At 47.7% G+C, this 18,038-nt stretch overlaps 1 long non-coding RNA gene across 1 annotated transcript; it reads left to right on the top strand.

Moving 5' to 3' along the window:
* Nucleotides 1–611: 611 nt before the first annotated feature.
* Nucleotides 612–6,786, top strand: LOC102754995. Its single transcript, XR_435710.2, has 3 exons — nt 612–1,077; nt 3,987–4,056; nt 6,073–6,786. It is a non-coding gene; the product is annotated as an uncharacterized LOC102754995 (long non-coding RNA).
* The last annotated feature ends 11,252 nt before the right edge of the window (nt 6,787–18,038 follow it).

Raw genomic sequence — 18,038 nt, 5'->3', positions numbered from 1 at the left:
ACATAGCAGCAGCAACCGTGTGGGCTCATTGCTTAAGACCAGCCAGCAGGTCTCAGGAAGGAAACAGAAAAAGCCGACATATTTTGCTTTCCACTTTCAACTGAAAAGAAATATAACTAAGCCAGCATAGGGCACAACGACAAACAATACCTGCTGGTGACGGCTGCCCACCTCCTCAGACCATCGTGAGCTTTGCCCAGGGTAACCAGCCCTCGCTTTAGATTGTCATATAGCAGACAGATTCCTTTCAACGCTTCAGATAGCAAAATCACAAAGTGGCCCGAGGAGGAAAATAAATGACCAGAGACCTCAGAAACAAGGCAGCTAACAGACTCCATTTAGGGCCAGGGCAGCCTCTCAGGGTTGTTTGTTACGGCTTTTGTCTGCATCCGCCTTTCCTCCCAAGCTTACTCTCCGCTCGCCCGGCTCACGCGGCATCCCCAGAGCTTAGCCGATAAGGAGGAGCTTAATAATTGTTGGCGAGAACAAATAAGTGGATCGCAACCACGTCAGAAGTGATGAGTGCAAGAGGAGAATGACATTGGCTTCCAAATATTGGTCAAGAGCTTTAAGTGGGACGAGCCAAGGATCTTTAAGGATGATGTTCTCATCGGACCAAGGCACTTTCTGGGTCTAGAATTCTGGGGAGGTGACAAGGTCACCGTCTGCAGTCTTCCTGGAAGGAAAGAGTTAAACACGGCTAAGCCTGGGAGCCTGCGGGAATGGTGTGCTCACCAGTGCACCTGCCTGTGGGCCTGTCGCCTCCATCTCTGCCCGCACCACCCCCCACAGCGCGGAGGGGGGATGCTGGGCTTTCCGGTCTTGCTTAGTGTGCTTGACCAAAGGTGACTTCATGGTCTAAGGTCGCGCCCTCCCCCCTTCTGAATCAATAATTTAATGTGACTTATCAGAAAGGGAAAGAACTGTTTACTTTAAAAGCCTGGATCCCATAAAGGGAGAGGGACAAGGCCTAAAACCCACAGAAGCCCAGGGCTCGCGCCCACGGCCGCCCCCACGCAGAACAGGGAGCCTGGACCAGAGAAGGGGCCCTGGGCTGAGGACTCGAGCAACTGAAAGGTAAGGTCCACTCTTCCCATGAGCCCTCCAACTCCCCGTGTGAGTTAGGCTCTTCTTCTGGAGGCTCACCAATTTTCAAAAGTGGGGGTGAGCTGTGACCAGGTGTTTAAAAAGACCCCACACGACACCTGAGCAAGGTGCAGCGGCAAACACAGCATTCTTGAATGTGTCTGCGATGTTTATTGCTTCTTCAGAAAGCCTCAAGGTTTTTCTAGGTGTTCTCACCCCGCAGAGGGAAAGGAGGAGGCTAGGGAGGAGCCGAGGGCCCAGAGGCGGCGTGGGCTTTTTTCTGCCCTTGGCGTGGCCGTCATGAAGCTGCACCCTGCTCTATGGTGGTCTGATTTAACGATGGCACCAAGGCCTTGAAGGTCCCACCAGGAGTCTGACTGGAACTAGGAGGTTTATCCGACCAGGAATCCCTCCTCTGCCCAAGCTTCTGGGCAAACACATGGCAAAGCTCACGGTTTTGTTCTTCAGCTTCTAACATGCCAGCATCAGAGCTGTTCATGCGTCCGCCTCGGGCTGGTCCGTCCACAGAGCTGGAAATAGCTGGGCACCTGCAGGGAAATGGTGCCCAGGAGCCCCCAGCCTCAGCAGTTCTCTTACAAAGAGGCTGTTGAGACGCCGACTCAGCTGAGAAGTTGCCCAATGACCCCCTCCTCACCCCTCGGTGGTGATAAGCATGGTCAGGAGCATCCGATCTTCCCTTCTGGACAATGTCAATGAGAAAAGAAATGCCGTGTTGCTCCCTACTAACAAGGAGGTTTCTTTTTTAAAATGTCCATGAACTTTCCAAGTGACAGGACTCAGACTTATGATAGGGACTCTCTTGGCCTTCATCTAAATTCTAAACTCTAACAAAGCCCAAAAGAATCAAACGGGTGCATTTCACACATCTATTTGAAATGATAGTGAATGTGGGTTTGGAATTGAGAAAAAGCATCCCCATTTAGCTTTTGCTTTTAAAGAAAACTTTATTTATTTTTTGGTCCTGACGGATCAGGTTTTCTGCAAGGTAACAACGCTTCATGATCCCCAACGCACTTCTCAGCTCTCGGGGGTTGGCCCCAGAATGTCCTCTGCCCCTGGGAAACAAACTATGCAGGCAAAGGCGAGCTGCTCATGCCCGGATCTGACTTAAGAGAGAATAAGGAGTTTTGTGACATTCCTGGTACTTGTGAATCGAAGGCATCTTGCACAAAGCTGTGATGCACGCGAAATAGTTACAGATGAACGTGTTTGCTAGAGGGCTAGGCTTTTAAAGGCTTCCCCTGTGATGAACCCCCCTCTCCCCATTAATGAAAAAAAAAAAGAGCCCATGACATACAAAAAGGGGCAAACTCGGTCTTGCCAGTTTCTTATACCCACGGGCTCAATGGGAAAACTGCATTCGGAATTGAGCACAACTAGAAATGTCTAGAGATTCGGTCCAGGTTGGGAAGGGGAGGGAAGGTTACACCGGAACACCGCACAGAAATGTGGTAACAGCCCTTTAGGAGTGCCTAGCACTGACCTCTCTCAGGAAATCCCAGGAAACAAGGAGAGATGGGGAGAGCGGGATGTGGCTGAGATCAGAGGAGAGACCTAGCAGGACCCCTCGAGGCCTTTTCTAAGCTGCAGAAAACTGTGCTGGCATTGGGACCATCACCTTGATTAATGTCCAACATCTTTGCCTTAAGAATTCCTCTTTTTTTTTTTTTATAGGAAATAACAGGTATAATTATGTCTCAACCACCTTATGAACTTTCTAGTTTTTATGAACTGGTACTATTCAAGTTGTTACATTTGAAAATACTAGATCAAACTATTTTTTATATCTGCAGAATGAGAAATCACTATGAGAATTATATATATATATCCCCAAGTAGATCCTGGCATTAACCACTTCTCATTTTCTTGTTAGTGACATATTATTGGATGGCATTTGGAAAAAGCAAAAACATTCTGCTTGCTTGTTTCAACCACATTGCAGGTTGGCTGAGTTTAGCCTGCAGAAACAATCAAAAAAAGTAATAAAATATGATGGCCATTGGAGCTATGTTTGAAATTTGTGCACAAGGCTGAGAACATAACAGGCATGCAATAAATGTGTTTATTCATCAATCACACCATAAAATTATTGTACTGCATAATAAAGTATTTCACTAATAATTGGCTAGGAAATTAGCCTGAGGCCCATCTCTCAGCACAGCACTAGCTTGTCAAGCTTGTGGACAAGCAGCACAGACATAGGGAAGCTCTACCCACAACATTTCTGAAGAGCCTGTGCAAGAAGGAATTTTTATTAGGAATGCACACACACACACACACACACACACCCTGCTTACAAATTGTTTAAATTCTAATTACTTTTCTCAGTCCAAAAGTACTACATGACTTGTAAAAATTACTAAATGCCGAGAAACAAAAGGAAGGGGAAAAGGAAACCCTAATTCTACCATTCAGATATAACCATGGTTATTATTTGATGTTTTGGCCCTGGCATGTATGTATTTTTCATGAAAAGGGGCTCATGCTGTGTATATTATTTTGTAAAGTACCTCTTCACTCAATAACATATCTTGAATCTCTTTCCAAGTCAACAGCCTTTTTTTTTTTAAAACATCGACTTAAATGACTAGGGTGTATCATAAATACATTAACCTTCTATCACTGGACATGTAGGTTGTTTGCAATTTTTACTATTATAAACAATGCCTCCGTGGACAATCTTATAGATAAATCTTTCTATAAATTTGTAGGAAAAAATAATTTTTCTCCAAATTCAAGGACTTTTTCCTTGAGATATTTTTCTTAGACCAAAGAAATCGAGGTTTATTTGAGGACGAGTTGGTAAGTTCTACCTGTAACACATTAACTTCCTCTCTTCTTCCCTGTTTACTCTTCCTCCCGGTTTCTGTCTCTTGCAGATTATTGAAAGCCAGAGCACACAGAGCTCACCGGGGGAAGCGGAGGGGCCGGATGCTGCTATGGGGCACTGTAAGTGAAATGGCCCAAGCCCTTACCCCTTACAGGGCTCTCCAAGCATGTCCTACCAGGACCATTTTAACTCGCAAATCGTCCACCTCCCATGGACTTTTCCCAAATGAACAAAGAGATTTCTGAAGCCTAAGGTCATGGTCAACAATGTCCCGTGAGTGGCCAGGAATTAGGGGTTCTGTTCTAGGGCCCTCAGTCAAAGACAACGCAGAGGAGCTTGGCCAACTTGTTAGAAGGAGCAGTAAGGGAGGCAAGAACCAGAGACAGTTAACCACACAAGTATGTGCACCCTGACTGCACCCCAGGGGCCATCTAAGGGTTGGTGGTGTTGGGAGCCAGCTGGAACTCTAGAGTTCTATTTGGTGTCAGTCGTGACAAAAGTGCCAGGTAAAGCATTCCACCTGCAGAGAGAAGGTCTAACGGTGGGCCAGGTGGCACTAACCCGCGGCCCTGCCAATGGCTGCACCCCGTAAAGGCAAGTCAGGGCCCAGACAGAAGCCAAAGGAAGTCAGCCACTTAATAGGAAGAAAAGCAAATCGACACTGTCAGAAAGGAAAGAAAAGAGGCTGGGTCGTACCTCTGAAACAAATATAATGTTTTATATCAATGAAATCGCCATAAAACTGAAAAGCAAAAAAATAAATAATAAATAAATAAAGGCTCCGATCCTCCAGTCCTGGGAGCTGAGTGACTTTCGTAGTGTGCTATAAGTGCATAGTCTGGGTTGAAAAGGGTGGTTTATGGTCTGCGTGTGAATAACCATTTTTACTGAAAAACGCAGAGGGTTCACTTTCCATTGTTAGGAATGAGCCTGCAGCCCTAGCTGGTTTTGCTCAGTGGATAGAGTGTTGGGCCTGCGTACTGAAGGGTCCTGGGTTTTATTCTGAAGGGCATATGTCAGGATTGCAGGCTCAATCCCCAGTAAGGGGCATACAGAAGGCAGCCAATCAATGCTTCTCTCTTATCTCTCTCCCTCTCCTTTCCTCTCTGAAATAATAATAATAATAATAATAATAAAAGTAAAAGAATGGGCCTGCATATATGCATAACCCATGGACACAGACATTAGTGCAATGAAGGCCTGGGGTGGGGGTGAGGGAGTGGAGGGGCCAATGGGGAATAAAGGGGGACATCTGTGATATTTCCAACAATAAAGATAAATTTAAAAAAGAAAAAGAGAATGGGCCAGTTTTGGGCCCAATCGAGGCTCTGATCAAATGTTAACACTCGGTTCTCCTGGGATAAAAATAAACTGGCCCCCTTCTCCCTCCTTTTCCAGCATTTGGGAGAAAATAAAATATTGGGTGAAATGCTTTATTTCCTCTCATTCTCCATTGTGGGCAGGAGTGCATATATCAGTTAGAAACCATTTTTAACAGGAAACCCAGGAAACCAGAGGGATTTATTCATTGGAGGCTCCCATTTGCAAGAAAATGACTATTTTTCATGAAAAATTGAATAGTTCCTCCCTCGCTCTCCATTTTCCTCATTCCCTTCCCTCATCCCTCACCCACGACGATGGTGGAAAACAACTGTGGTGAATAAGATTTAAAATCAGGATGTCTCTGCATCCAATAAACACTAGCGAGAGTAGGCTACGGCCCCTCTAAAAGCCATATCCCCAGGCAAAATAATGGTAATCTTCTTAGACTGCAGAATGTGCCACATTTACTGATGACGGGTTGAGATACGTGGTGAGGTGAGAGTTGGGGAGGACTCAGTCACATGATTACGGATTATAATGGCGACCCACTAAGTATTCATTTGCTAAAATCTCTGCCCTCTGGGGATTCTTTCTCTCTTAGCCCTTTTAGGAAACGGATGCACACAGATTTCTCACCCATTTCCATGGGGAGTCTTTATTCATGTTGGCGGGAGGCTCTGGGGGCGGTAATAGAACAAAAGGATGTGGATCCCTTTATCAGCTTGAACACATAAGCCTGACATCCGTGAGTCTTCACCTCTTCCCGGTGTTCGAGATGCTCCCCATCCTTGACCCCTCTTTTCTCCGCTCAGGTTACTGCGCGAAGCTGGCGAGGTGCCTGGCGATCGGTGGCCAGGGTGGACGGATGTGCGGGTGAAGTTAACACCGTCACAGCCGCAGACGCTCCTTAGCAGAGCTGTGGAGTGTGACAATGGTGTTTGTGTCCAAACTATCAAACGCCATTATCACACTAAATAGCTACTGTTAGGCAATCCTTCCGCTCAATAAATGCTTTGGCATCTGTTTGGAATGAGCAAGAAGGTTCCGCTTAGAGCAGTGTTGCCAGTTATGTGTGGTTACTGAATAAATTCCGGTCCCTTTATGCTCATAACCAATATGTCATCTGAACTGTGCCTCTCGCATGCTGTTAAATACTTGAGTTGATGATGAATGTTCTTGTTTTCCTGAGCCAATAAAAGGATCGCAGTGTCTCCTCCCCGCCCCGCCCCCCACCAAAGCACCCAACCTGAGGCTAGGCACATGGTAATTGTTCAACCCACGCTTATTGAGTTCAAATAAATAGTTAAGCAAGTGTTAGACACAGAAAACTAAAACCAGGTTAGACCTACTAGTAAGTTATGCAAACCACAGGTTTATCGGTACAATATTAAGGTATGTGGGTCTTTTACTTTTCATCATTAAAAAAATGTAAGTTTTCTAATAACTGACCTATCAGAAATTATAGAATAAGAAAAGAATGGGCCTGCATATATGCATAATCCATGGACACAGACAATAGTGCAGTGAAGGCCTCGGGTGGGGGTGAGGGAGTGGAGCCAATGGGGAATAAAGAATAATAAAAGAATAGAAACTGGGTGAATAATAAAAGAGATAGAAACATCAATGATAAGAAAGAAGCATTGATTGGTTTGATTTCTACTGATTTTAATCAATTTCCAGGCTGATTACTGAATTTGAATGCTAGGTTCGTCTTCCTTATGTTTCAATCAGTTACGATTAGGAAATTATATATGAGCTGTGTGTGAGTTTCCTTAGCAAATCTGAACACTTTAAACCCAAGCAGCTTCTGGCACAATTGGACCAGCTGGGTGGTCTAGTGTGAAGCACCTTCTTTCTCTGAAAGGCGTTTAAAGTAATGAGTGGGTTCTGTTGGTGTGTGGCTAAAGCTTCTCTCGTGACTTGGCAAAATGAACCAGGATATGTTTAATCAAATTGAAAGGATTGGAGCAACCACCAGAAACCATTCAGTCACTCATCAGCCCTTCATTTATCAAATAAATATGCCCTGAGTGGCTCCCATGTGTCTGGCACTGACCTAGGCATGAGGGATGAATTATATGTGTCTGACATCATTTCCGGACATGGCGCCCACTGGCTCACATTCAGTTTGGGACCATTCTGATTGATCATATTTATTAGCAAATGAGCAAAATTTTGTAAAATTATCCCAAGTCCCGTGCTGGAAAGCACCACTGGAGTGCAGTGCACACATCTACGAGGCACTCACTGTCAAAGTTAGAGAAGCTCCCATCAAAGAGGTCCACTCCTGACTGCCCCTCATCCCCTCCCACCTCAGCCAATATCAACAGGAGAACCGGACGCCCCTGAAATCATTAATTTTTGTGTTTAATTTGAGAAAGCACTAATTGAACAAGCATTGGGAGAGGGTTCTGCTGTCATTCCCCTCACTCTCAACCACACGATTTCACTTGATTTCACATCACATGGCAAAGGTGACAGGTTTGGGGCTCTTTCCCCAGGCAGCAACCTGAGACTGAGAATGGTTATGGAATCGTCTGGTCGTGCAACTACAGCTCAACATGGGTCTCCTGAATCTAATGTCCTCTGCGTGTCACCCTCCTTGGCCTGATTATTCCACACAACCTCCTGTTCCACAGCCGGGGCCATGTAGGCGCTGGGTTAATCACAGCAGGATTGGATCAATATCCTCGGCCCCCCAACAACGCTGTCTGCTTTGCCAAGAAATCCTGTGGGGAAGCGTGTAGAATGAGAGATGCGTCACATGACAAGCTTTCCTTATGAGTGTTCACCATGCAGAGAAGGCCAAGTGCTGTGAGCCGTAATCATGAAGAGAAGGGGAGGAGAAGGGAAGAACATCTCAGTGGTAGTTTAGGAGTTAGGAAGGAGGTGACCACGACATGGATCAGCCAATGCAGGGACCAGCCGACTGATGTGACAGTGCCTGACCCAGAGCCTTCAGGTCCCAAAAGTCCCCACGCTCAGTGACCATGCGAAGCCGGCCTCATACACGCCTCCTCTTTCCATGAGGTTTTGCTCCGGTGGAATTAAACAGGGAACAAAGGAAGGGCATTCTGTATCATTTCTACTGCGTTGGCTCATCTTGCAGCTTCTTAGGATTCCTGCCTGCGTCAGTTCTGCATCCAAGATGGGTCCTCGTTCTTTGTGTAGAATGCTAAGGGACGCACGTGGAAGGCAGCGCTTCCGCCTTCCACTTTGAAGCCATGGCTGATAGAGTCCTGCTGCTCCTTCCCGGCCCAGCTTCATCGTTTCCACCATCCCCTCGATGATTATTGCCGGTCCTCTCCCATGAAGCGCACCGGGGACACGCTGACTCCCAAGGTCGTTAGCAAGATGAAAGGGTCCACTTGGAAGTGCAGTTAAAGCCATACTGGAGGTGGGAGGCAGCAGAGAACCAGGCAGCCACACGGGAGGGTTTCTTCCCCGGGAGCTGGCCTTACTTCGCTCTGAGAATCACACCAGTGAGGCCCTATGGTCTTTTCATCGTAGGACAATGTGTGCCCCAAATGTGACAATTGCCACTTGAGGCCTGTCCAATGCACCAGCCAGCCCTCTGGGGCTGTGAGATAGTGCAGCAGTTGTCATAGATGGATGGCTCATCTATACTTTTTTCTGAACTCTTCTTAAACCTTTGCTTTCCACCAGTTTACTCTTTGTTCTGATGAGAAAGCCAAAGCCCAGAGAGGTTGAGGAATGTGCCCAAGGTAGTTCAGTTAGTCTGTGGCCCAGCGGGACCGCAAAGGACAGACATGTGTTGCATGGTCACTATGTGCCTCCTATTGTCCTGGGATCGGGGACACAAAGAAGAAGGAGGCCTGGTCCCTTCTCTGAGCTGCTCTCAACCTGGGAGTTAGATAGTTGCCCACACAAAGACATTAAGACTTCCAAGGACTAGATGCCATCACAGAGCCCTGACAGGTGCCCAGGGACTTGAATTATGGCCTTGATTTCTTCCCAGATGAAGAAGCACTGAGTCAGATTTTACCCTCTGCTTTGTTACTATTGGGAAATAATTGCTCTTGTTTATTTGGATGATTCCATTGCAAAGAGGTTATAGGCAAAAGACCGTGGTCATACTGGGTGTCAGTGCGGGAAGTGATGGTCTTGCTGCTCTTACTTCGCCAGTTCCTGCATCATAAGCAGACAGGATCTGCAGAGGGGGACTTGGTAGGGGGCACAGAATGGATTAGAACATGTCAGGCTGTGTGGGAGGAATTTTTGTCTCACAGGAGCTGGGTAAGGAGTGAGCTGGCTGCCTTTATGATGCAGGCTGGTTTCCGCTCCCCATGCCAGGTCATGAGCCCAGCTCCTCCACTGCAGCCTCCTCCGCAATCACGGAAGCCCTACGCCACAGCCACCAGTTGCATGTCTCACTGCCCCTCAGCTCCCCCTGCCTGGGGACAGGCTCAGGGAGGCTGTTGGAGACAAACCCACCGCAGGAGCCCTAGGGCCTGTGGGGAGTTGAAGGAATGGGGCATCCACTTTCTACCCTTAATATCCAAGTTCCCTTCTAAGTTTTCTAAAAGGAAAGGAAGGGTTTCAAACACATGCAAAGGTAAGACACTGTAGGTGACTTCAAAGGGCCTAACTTAGAAAGCTGGGTCACCTATATGCTCTGCAATAAGAGTTATGTGATGCAAGTCTATTGTGTACCTAGAATATTTGAACACTGTGCATAGGATGCAAAGTAATTCATTCACTCATTCAACCAATATCCAAACATGTGTTCCTACTATGTGTCAGGCATTGTGCTAGCCACTGGGAATTTTTTTTTTTTTAAAAAAAGATGCCCTTTCCAGAATATAGGGCTGACATTCTAGTAAGGACACAGGCAAGTGCGTCACAGCAGCGTTTAGTCACAGATTTTTAAGCGGGTATGGGGGATGGTGGGCTGAAAGGAAGGAAACGCCATCTGTGGTGTGGGAGAAAGGCATGAGAGGATAAGGGACAAGCACTCCAGGGAGGACGCACTCTGGTGCTGCAGGCAGCCACCAGTTAAAGAGGAATCCGTGCCCCGGCAAGTGAAGCATGGAAGTGTCCACTTTGACAGAGCTCAAGTTCACCTCGAGTTCCCAAAGCATCTCCCCGCGATTTCCTCCGGAGAGCATCTGAACTGAGCCTGGAGTTTACTTGGTAGGGATTTTCCTCTCAAACATGCAGCCAAACATCCACAGAAAACATCGCCTTTTAAATAAAAGAAGCACATTGCACTTTTGGCAGGTGACTAGCGCAATGGCCTGTGTGTCTGTGTGACTGTAGTGCACATGTAAAGAATTTTAATTTCTCAAAAGAGCGGGGTAACATGCCTTTAAATTCTCATTCAACTGAGACTTTTTTTTTTTTAGCCAGGGAAAAGCCAGGCCTGTGATTTCCAATTTAGGCTGAAATGAACATCCTGGTACCCCCAGCCCTCCCGCTCTATGTATCATACTGCCCCCAAGCGGTAGGCTATGTCCCTGCATGTCATACCTCAGTGGTTCCAAAGGATTTCACCTTGGCTGCGTCGGTGTTCCAAACTGATGGCATTGGTAACTTCCCCCGCAGCAGAATCGGCTTTTTGGATAAGGTAAGTTTTCAAAGGCTTGAGAGGCAGAGGGGGAGGAATGAGAGAGGTCGTTCTATTGAATGTCAGTTGACCCAGTCAATACACCAGACAAGAACTAATCTTGTTCTATCTAGAGAGCAAGTCCCTTCCTTTTCACCTTTCTGGCACCTTTAGCCCAAATAAAGAGCTCATTCCAGCCCATCTCATTTTTAAGGCTGCCTGTCTTCCACGCAGCACATCCTGTCTTGCTTTTCTGCATCGTTTCCAGTTGCAGCTGGATACGAAGAGGTCAGAGGTTAGCTCCTGCGATTTGGAGGTGCCGGCCGCTGTGTTTACAGCCCCTCTCGCTGAGCGCAACAGCGGTGCCCAAGGCTGCTCTGGCTCCCGTGTCTCTGCAGGGCTCAGGTCATCTCAGACCCTTTGCTCAGCAATTAGTGATACATTAATTGAATAAAGTAAGGAAAGGGCCCCTAGGGGGTCCAAGAAGTGGCTGCAACCCCCCCCCCCCCAATGTAGGCGGTGTGTTAGGAAATTTTGATGGCAAAAAGCATTTTTTTTTCTTAGATTATCTCGAGTAATCATTTTTGCAGCAATCTTTATTAAGCATCTACTCTATGCAAAACCCTGAGCTGGGGACAGCTTTTTAGAAGAGGCCGCATGCAGTACAGGGGCGGGAATCATGTGAGAGTTTCCTAAACCGTCGAAAGGTCCGGCCTCGTGGAAAGCGGTAGGTAGCCAGGATTCATGAGCGCTCCACAGGCCGGGGTAACTGGTCACGCCCAGGGCTATAGAAATAAACCGAGCCTCTATCATTTGCTCCCTTTTCTGCTCTCTCAGCTGTCCTGTCACCACCCTTACCCACAATTCCTGCTCACGTATAACCACTGCTTTCTCCAATTTTCTGCCAAGTCTGGGGTCTCCTGGCCCCTGCTGCGTAGTGGCCTCTGCTTGCCTGCCTCCTTTGGGTGTCTTTCCGTTTCTTCACGTGGCTCCCAAGGGACTTCCTCACTCCCTGCATCTCCGGCTTGGATCCCTACACCAGAGAACAGATTGTCTCCATTAAGCTGTGTGTTCCCATTGGAGCAGAGCTTTCCGTCCAGACCACGCCACAGGCTGCTGGTCAACCCTGGGGAGGGTGAACAAAGAGGGCATCTGTGTGTAAGGAAGTCTGATGCAGGAATAACAGAGTAGGTGAACTTACTCAGAGCAGGAGCTGTTTATTCTCCGAATGGAGCCGAAGGGAAAGAATTCCCAGGGGGCAGCTGTGTAAAATCTTCAAGTGGGATGGGGTTTGGAACAGCCAGAGAGCTGGAAGCCAACTGGTGTGGCAGGGACATCATGCACTCACCAGCGATGAGGCTAGAGAGGCGGGCGGGGCTGGCATCCCTGAGGGCAGGATGGAGGAGGAGCAGCAAGGGGGGCAGGCCTAATGGCACTGCTAGTTCATGGTCATGCACTTCCCTGAAGGGCCAGTAAGACCAGGAGGTGACAACCTAGAGCCTGTGGGCCAAATCCAGCCTGGCTTTTCATGAACTGAGCAAGGTTTTTCTATTTTCCAGTTGTTGAAAAAATCAAAGGATGGATACTGTTGCACACCGTGGGAAATACCTATGGAATTCACATCTCAGTGTCCACACATGAAGTTTAATTGCAATTTACCAATGGGCCCCATTCGCCCAGACTAACCCAGGTTAGCATGGAACATCTTAGATCCTGGAAGCCCCCCTCAGTCCCGGGTGAATTGGGAAGGCCTGGGACGCAGCCAGGCTCATTTCTTTACACGTTGTCTGCGGCTGCCTTCACGCTCCGATGGCAGAGTGCTTATGGCAGCAGCCATATGGCCCGCAAAACCCAAACTATGTACTGCCTCGCATATTTATAGGAAAAGTTTGCTGACCCCTGATTAAGACCAAGGGAGAGTAGATAATTAATCTGATAAGGCAAAAGGATATAACTGATCGCTACTACCATGAGAGTCTTGGGCAAGCCTATTCATTTTCTTCACTGGAAGCTGATTTATGTTTAAAACTTAAATTAGATCATGTCACCCACTGAGCCTAAAATTCAAGGATTCCCTACATCCCCCTCGGACAAACCTCATATTTTTCCTGTTCTTCCCCTTGCTCACTCCGCACCACACCCACTCTCTCACTCCTCCTCAAGCATGTCAAATGCAACCTGCCTCAGGACCTTTGCACTTACTGTTCCATCTATCCAGACCCTTCTCCCCCGATATATGCACACCTTACTCCTTCACCTCATTCTTGTTTCTTTGAAGTTGTCTTTTAACTGAAGCCTTCCCCGCATTTCAGCACTCTTTGCCTCTTGACATCACTTATTCGTTTATTTTCTGTGTCCACACTACAAGACCAGACATGCAAGAAAAGGGGCCTTGCTATGTCCCCAGCTCACAAAACAGTCCTGATCACATGGTGGGTTTGCGATAAATACTTGTTGGGTAAGTAAATGGTTGGTAAAATCAAGAATTTTATGTGTGTCTCTGGGGTAAGTCTCCACTCACTGGGCACTATTACTGCTCATCAATATTTCATTTTATCCAGAATCTGTCCTGTGACAATTATGTAGCCGACAGTCTCTGTCATCCACTGGCCCCTTTTCCTGCCAAACACCTTGTCTTTAACCATCTGACCGCCTGCAAGAAAAAAGTGCTATGGATATTTGTGCCAGATGTGAGCCTGAAATGCTGCCACGTCTCTTGTCCTAAGGATGGATGCATTACTCCCACGCCCAGGGGTGGAATCGGGGCAATTCTTCCACCCCCTAAAACCAACAATGACATTTCATACTTAGATGCGTTTTTCTAGGGGGAGGGTCCAGAGCTGTCATCCAATACTCAAGAAGGCTGAGCAGCTCTGATGTTAAGCAACAGTCCAATTGCCTAAACACATGCCAAGCTCTCTGGTGAGATGACAGGCCCTCCTGCGGGGTGCCCTCTGCTCTCCAGTATGTTTTCATAGGGACTCGAGTTCCTGGGATTCAGCTGGTACCACTGGGATGCTCTCTGGGCCTCTCTGGAAGGTTCCTTCCCTCTGCCACGTTCTGAGACTTGTAAACACACCGCCAGTCTCCTACTGGGCTCCCCAGTGGTTGCCTCAAAAGGGCTTTTTTCTTGCAGGCGGTCAAAAGAGCTGGGCTGAGCCTCCCTCAAGGCAACTGATGCTGGGGCCAGAGAAACGCTCTGGGAAGAGCCCGGGCTGGTGGTGGCAGAAGGGCTGGAAATGCGCTTCTCTGCGAAGGAAAGGGCCCAAGAGGAAGAGGCCGGAGGCGAAAGAAAACATGCCCCCTGCACATCACCAGCTGGGAGCTTGTTAGACCTGCAAATCCTCTGCCCACTCCAGACCCATTAAAGCTGCGGCTGGGGGTGGGGACACCCTGTGCTTTAACAAGCCCTCCGGGTGCTGCTGATGAGCCATTGGGCTACAGGCCTGGCCCACTGTGCTGCTCATTAGTGTCTGATGAGAGAGCCACTGAGAGAATCGATCAACCAGTGACTCACAGCCTCAGCTGCACATTAGCACCAGCTGAGAGCTTTAACAACCCTCCACCCAGGCCGTGCCCCAGGCCAATTACACAGACTCTCAGAGGGGGACCTGGGCGTTGACTTTTTAAAAGCACAGTAGGCCACTCTCATGTGCAGCCAAAACTGAGCGCCAGGCAGTAAACGAAGGCACTAGCATCTGCAAGATGCTCGATTATGAACGCCTTGAGAGCGTTGTTTTTAAGGAACAACTTACATAAAATAATATATCAAGTTACAGGTGTTTGAGACAAAATAAAGTTTTATTTTTCTCTCCTTTAATAAAATTTTAAAAATTTGGGTGGTAAAGAGCCAAGGACTGCATTGTCAGCAATTTAGGGTAGTTGACCTCTCACGCCATCCCCTTTAAAGAAAACACCGTAAGCTCCACCTGGAGGTTCAGCTTCGATCTCATTGGTCAGCACTGCCACATAGAACTACCCTGGGCTGCAAGGGAGTTTGGGAAATGCAGCCTTCCAGCTGGGCACCTTCCCACTCCCAGCCTCAGCTGCATATTGGAATCACCCGCGAGCTTTAAGAATCCCTTCGTGAAGGAAGCTGGGCTGTTTCTAAGGAAGAAGGGGAGTGGATACTGGGGAGGGGGTTGGATAGAGCATCTTTTTTCTCTCGTCCTCAAATGGACTGTTCTGCAAGTGGGGGGCAGAGCTATGGTGTTGTAGTAAGAATGGGGAAAACAGCACAAAACAAAGTACAGGTTGTTATTCTTTCTCCCCAGAAAAGAAGGGCTTTTCAGAATCAAAGGCGAAGCAGGGCATAGTTTTCCCATCCAGGGAGGATGAAAGGGGAGGGTCAGGCAGCTGAGGGAGCCTGGAGACTGGGGAAGGGGCGGGACCCTGCATGACATTCTCTGCAGCTCCCTGACCTTCAGCCAAGGTCAGGAGCCAGTGGGTGGGTAGGTTCCAGAGGGTCTCAGTGACTTGAGTAGAGACCTGAAAGATAAGACAGAGAGAGCCAAGAAAAGAAGTTTCTGGAAAAATACACCATGAAAAGTAAAAACTGAGGGGATTATTCCAATAATTCAGAGAAAATGCCTTATTTGCCTTTTAGAGGGGCGGGAGTGGTTTTCCTCCCTTGTCTCCAGCCGTCACTGGGAAAAAGAGGGGGAAGATGATTCATGGGCGCAGGACCACATCTCATTTAAACCCTCAGGCCGGGCGGTGAGGGGGTTGTTTGATTTATTGGTTTCCTGTGACACAGACGTGAAAACAATAGCAAAGACCATATCGACCTTCCAGATGTGGTCCTACATACAGACATAAATGATGACAAAGCAGACGACCTCCTGGAAGCCCCAGCGGTACCAAGGGCCTCAGTGATCCTGGGCAAAGGAGCAGCCACTCCACTGCTGCCAGCGACGGCGGGATGTCCCCCCTCAGCTGGGTGCTGCCATTCCTGCTGCCCCCTGGGCTGGGGTGGCCTGTGTGCAGGGTGGGCCCTGCCTCCCTGAGCTCTGGGGAAGCTGCCCGGAGAGGGAAGCTTCCAGATGCTGGAAGGGAAGGACCTAGCAAGGTGTCTGCCTTGCTCTCGCTTCTGCTTTCCATGGTGGGCCACTCTGGGCTTCCCAGGACTGGCTTCCGAGCCCTTGGCCTTGGTGTCTTTCTGGTCTCCCGGGGCCTCTCCTGCTTGCTGGACCAGAGATGTCTTACGTGCGAAGGTGCCCTGCTCTCTGCTCCTCCATCCTGCCTCCTTCCCGGACAAGCACTGCACCCCCAGTTCTAGCTGCTCAGGCTTTCTCCAGGGCTAAGCCTCCAGCACAACCTGAAGCCAGCCCAGTCTCTGACCAACCAGCAAAGACCCTGCCTCATCCATGCTCCTGCCTGCCCCTCCTTTCTCTTAATTCAATACACCTCCCGTGCTTCCGGGCGAGTTTGCTTGGCGCCCAAGGATGGTCTTCTTCCCGCGCTGACCCTCCAGACTTGAGATTCTCCCCGTGGAGGCTGCCCTTCTTTCTTCTCTCTGCTGATCTGTCACCTCCTTTATGTCCTTCTCAAAATCCACCTTTTTCAGAAAGATGGGAGGTGAAAGAGAAACTGGAAGCTGGGAGGGCGACTGATCAAAGCTACAGTGAGCCAAAACCAAAATGAGGACAGGCTTGTCAGCAATTTGGGGTTCGTTTTCAGCAGGGAGGGCTCCTTGATGCTTGAAAGAGAGTTTTTAAGAGATGTGGCAAGATTATTAAAACTTTGATAGTCTAGCCCCCTTAAGAGAGTTGGGAGAGTGGTGGTAATAGAGAAGCTATTTAGCAAGGGACCCATCAAACGGTGTAAAATGACTTTTGGAACCTGAATTCTGAAAAAAAAAAAGTATTCTGTAAATCTATGGTATGACACGATTTTCTCTTCTTAATGTCAACAATAGGAGAAAATATAGTTCATTTATAGCTGTAGGTAATTTTCGATGATATTTTATCCTACTACTTTCCCTAGTGAATAGTAAAATGATTTATGAAACTCACTCCTCTGTTTTGAATGAGATACAGATATTTATAGGTAAATAGCTTCTGCAAACTAAAAAGTATACAGAAGTTTAGTAGTTATAATAATGATTTATAGTTATTGAAAGCCACTCTAGGTCAGTTATTTTTTGTACATAATTTTCACAACCTTTCAAGACAGGTATCAATATACCCATTTATCAGATGAGAACATTGAGGTTCTGAAAGATGAAGTCACTCTCCAAGCTCACACAGCTGGTGAGTGTTAGAATGAAGACAGGAGCCCCAGTTTGTTTGACCCAGAGATTAGATGCCTTCCTGCTCACCATGCTGACTTCCTGCTCAATACCAATAATCTCATGCCTAGGTATTGAGGGATGCTAGAGACTTCAGTCATACCAAATTGACAGAGGTAAGGATGCCTTTCCTCTCTGTCAGGGTGGGTCAGAGAGAGTCATTCCGTGAATGAATGCTTATCACAAGGTCTTCTCTGTGCAGGCATCTTCTAGGTATTGGATACAGCTGTGCATAAGCCAAAAAATGCTGCCTTCAGGGAGTGATTATTCTGATGTGGAGGAGACAGACAAATTTAAAGAGTAAAATGTATATTATATCACATGGTAATTAGAACCTGTAAACATTTGTTTGTTGCATCATAAGGTTGAAACCTGTGCTCATGTGACTACATTGGAAATTGGCATCATCTTGCCTTTCAACCTTTACGCATGTTTTAGAACAAGCCAGCTCTCAGAGGGCCTCGGAGCTGCTGGAGCACCCTGTGCCGGAGGCACATGTGTCTCTTTGATTTTTTTTTAACTATTTAAGCCCAAGTGACATCTGAAGATCGAAACGGGGAAGAAATGCCAGGCTGTTTGCCTCCGCCCAGGTGGTCCAGCAGCACAGAACACACACACACACACACACACACACACAGGACACCAGCTGGAACTGGGTGTGACAAGCTCCTCCCCCTGCAGCCAGTTAAACACCCCCCGCCCCTCCCCCCAAAACTGTATATATACTTAGAAAACAGAACACTTCATAATTAGAAGTAATTGTTACTTCTTTGGACATTCTTTTGATTAAGAATCTATTGCCACCCTTAGCTACTATGAGGCTTATCGGAAGCAGGGCCGGGGAGGCGCTGGTACAATAAGGTCATGGGAAATGTTAGCATAAGCCAGCCATCCCCGCATCCAGAACTAGATCTCGCCAGAGC

This window comes from Myotis davidii, unplaced genomic scaffold (assembly GCF_000327345.1).
Source record: "Myotis davidii unplaced genomic scaffold, ASM32734v1 scaffold38, whole genome shotgun sequence".
Classification (NCBI taxonomy): domain Eukaryota; kingdom Metazoa; phylum Chordata; class Mammalia; order Chiroptera; family Vespertilionidae; genus Myotis; species Myotis davidii.
Note: the sequence above shows the minus strand (reverse complement) of the source record. Positions and strands in the feature narration are given on the sequence as shown.